Below are 3,151 nucleotides of genomic sequence, written 5' to 3'. Positions count from 1 at the left end.
TGCCACGCAATGCTCAATTTGTGGGAACTAGTGCGTTAGCGCAGTTAGCTTGTTAACGTGTTGACGCCCTCCAGCCCCACGCACGGGGCGATCCGCGGTAACTCGTTAACAGAGATTTGCCGCGTTATGGCGTTAATGTCATTTTAACGAGTTTAAAGCTGACAGCACTAATGGGAACACAACGAATATGACTGCACATTTACGCCGACATCATCCTAGTGCAAAGACAAGTGGAAGCAGACAAAAACAACTAGCATGCATGCTACAAACTTTACCCGAGTCATTTAAACAGCCGATAGCACATGATTCTCCTTATGGGGACCACCACCAGTAGGTAACGGGTGAAGTGTCTTGCCCAAGGACACAACGACCAAGACTGTCCAAGCAGGGGCTTTAACCGGCAACCTTCCGATTTCAAGGCGAACTCCCAACTCTTGAGCCACGATTGCCCATGTTATATTTATCTGGAACTATTCCTGCTCATGATTTTCTTTATTTTCATAATGTGCCATTTCATTACACGTCTGTCTAAAGTTTGCTAGTATTTTACTAACAATTGGGAGATGAATGTGTGGTTGAAGGAGCAAACTTTCCCTGTTGTGTTGTCACCCCTGTTACGTCCTGTCCACGCTGTTGTTTGTATTGATTCATTTTTTTCAAAATTAAAATTGAAGAAATGGAGACTTGGACAAGTTGTAATAGCATAATATCCTGAGCTGGACCAAGATATTGTTCCTAATACTTTAATAAGCCCACTTGTGAAATAAATAAAAATTGTAGAAAACTTAACATTTCTACGTTGAAGTGAGTGAAATAGGAATAACCCTGTCATAATCTTGGATCACATGTTAGCTAGTAGAATTGGGGGTCTTGTGAAAATTGTTAGAGTAGTGAATAGCGACACATAGAAACACGTACACACTACAGACAATAAGTGTCATAAAGTGAGATGTTGCAGACTTAGCTTTAGAAATCTATGGGTCAAATCATCACAGTTTAAAACTGTGACTGTAAAAGTGTTTCTTCCTTTGCATTTCAGGTTTTGTCTTTTATTGTCAGTTTTTGAATTCACTTTAAGGAAATACAGGATTCTCAGCCCACACTTTAGACGCGCCTCTGCTTGAATGGGTGTAGTACAAAAGTCCAAGGCAGGTACAAACCTGGAATTTTGTTTTCACCAAATATGACAAACTCAGTGAAGCACAGTCAGAGGCAGTCTACCTAAAAATTAAAGCAATGCTTTATCACAACTGCAGCTTGAAGCAGGGCACATGTGCTGTCTGATATGAGCTGAAAACAGCCAATCAAACCACCCACAAAAGTACCAACAAATGTAATAAAGTCATCACTGTGTATGAGCAGAACAAGACAAGCAGCTTACCTTTTAGTTTTTTGAAATCTCGATTGAAAACCAGCTTAAAATGCTCTGAAAGCTTGTTGCTTCAGACAAAGGAGTGAATGAAAAAGAAAGACAAAACCACCTGTTATATAGCAGAGAAGCACCGCCCAGACGTTAACACACAGGTGAGCTACCTGCTAACATGTGAATGTGTGTTCAAGTCACACAATTCACATTATAGTTCTCTTTTTCTTTTTTTTTAGAAACTTTAGTGATTTTTCACGGTGTCCTGTTGATTGAAGCCATACTAGAATTTCCCTCTTAACCCCACCTACTCAAAACTGGAAGTTACTGGCAGTCGTCAGTATTTATTTTGGTATACTTGTAATTACAGTGCGCTTGTTGTATTCAGGCAGCTAGTTATAAACTCGCTGCCACCTCCTAGATTCAATATCTGGAGGAGTTAATACCAAATATGCTGGAACCTACTGAAGCTAAGCAAATCTCTCTTGATTACAGTATTCATATGGTTTCTTTTCAAGTTCTTTATCAAACCTTAGTCTTGCTGTTACATGCCAAAGTACAAGAACAGTCCATGCGGGTTTCATATTTTCTTTTTGTTGTAGCTGTCTGAGAAACTCAGATTGTTATTGATAACACGCCTGAAATAGTTTCCATCATCATCATCTTTCAGTGCTGAGCTGAATTAAGATTATTGAATTATCCTTGGCATCATTTTAAAACAATTTTAGACCAAAATCTAATTTACAGCCCTTTGACAAAGTGTTATGTATATCTGTAGTGTTTTGGTTGCTTCTCCTGAAACCAACTTTTTAATAATGAATTTGATTCAAAACAAATACAGTTTTTTTATAGACTTTCTTGACAAACATTACAAAGAAATAACCAACTGGGACCTTGAATGACACAATTTACTAAAACCAATTTTATAGACTAATATTCTTCATGTTTCAACACAGTTGTTTGTGTTGTTTCCCACATTCTTTCAAAGTAAAACAGCTGTGGTGTTGTGCAAGTTTGCAAGTCTGCTCTGAATAGAGTTCGCAAATTTTAAAAAAGCATTCTTCATCTTCATAGTCGAAAACAATAACTAGTCTCTTTTTTCAATTAAATATATGAGATTAGTTACTCAAATCTTGTGTTCAACAACTGAATCCTGTATTTCATTAGATTTTAAATACATCTTGCCACTGTATCCCTGCTTTTAAATGTTTTCAGGAAAAGTTTTTCAGCTGGATCACCTTCAACAAATTCGAGCTCATATTTTAATTAGAACAGTCTTAGAACAACAGGACTATTGCATTGGGTAATCTGAACACATATTTTTTATATAAGTAACAATTATATTTTTTCCATGAGGCCCAAAGGCAGAACTTGATGCTTTCTATTTGTTAGCTATCCACATCATAGTAAGGCTGCTTCCTAAGACAGAGACACAAAATATTTGTTTTATATTTTCATCTTGTCTCACTCCACCTATCTCATACAGGTAAGGATGGTAATGAATACCTGAATGATTAAATGCATAAATAGCCTATTTAGAGTGAATATGTTTTCTTTGTACCTGTAGGTGGACAGACAGACAACAGCAAATAAGTTATGCTAATTGGGTGTTTATAAAGTCAGCAAAAAGGCACAAAAAAAAAGATCCGACACCAGGATAGGACAGACGCAACAACATTGTCATCCCCTATGTAGCCGGTGTATCAGAAAAACTCAGGAGAGTTTTCTCCAGCATGACATCCCGGTGCATTTCAGACCCAGCAACACGCTCAGACAAAAACTGGTTCA

The 3,151-nt window shown here is 37.5% G+C and overlaps 1 protein-coding gene across 5 annotated transcripts in view; it reads right to left on the bottom strand.

Moving 5' to 3' along the window:
• Nucleotides 1-3,151, bottom strand: part of LOC102307221 — a 22,141-nt gene that overhangs the window by 11,236 nt on the left and 7,754 nt on the right. Inside the window, exons 1-2 of one of the 5 annotated variants that reach the window (XM_042215868.1) lie at nucleotides 1,382-1,558; nucleotides 1,161-1,221 (exon numbers count right to left, since the gene is read on the bottom strand). The exons of 3 other annotated variants lie outside the window; for them this stretch is intronic. The gene's annotated coding sequence lies outside the window, so the exon portion shown is untranslated. Of the gene's footprint in view, nucleotides 1-1,160; nucleotides 1,222-1,381; nucleotides 1,559-3,151 lie in introns of those variants that run through there. One more of the 5 variants, XM_042215866.1, reaches the window with a different exon arrangement.

Source organism: Haplochromis burtoni, unplaced genomic scaffold, assembly GCF_018398535.1.
Source record: "Haplochromis burtoni strain Fernald_Lab_line unplaced genomic scaffold, NCSU_Asbu1 Contig_850, whole genome shotgun sequence".
NCBI classification, from domain to species: Eukaryota; Metazoa; Chordata; class Actinopteri; order Cichliformes; family Cichlidae; genus Haplochromis; species Haplochromis burtoni.
Note: the sequence above shows the minus strand (reverse complement) of the source record. Positions and strands in the feature narration are given on the sequence as shown.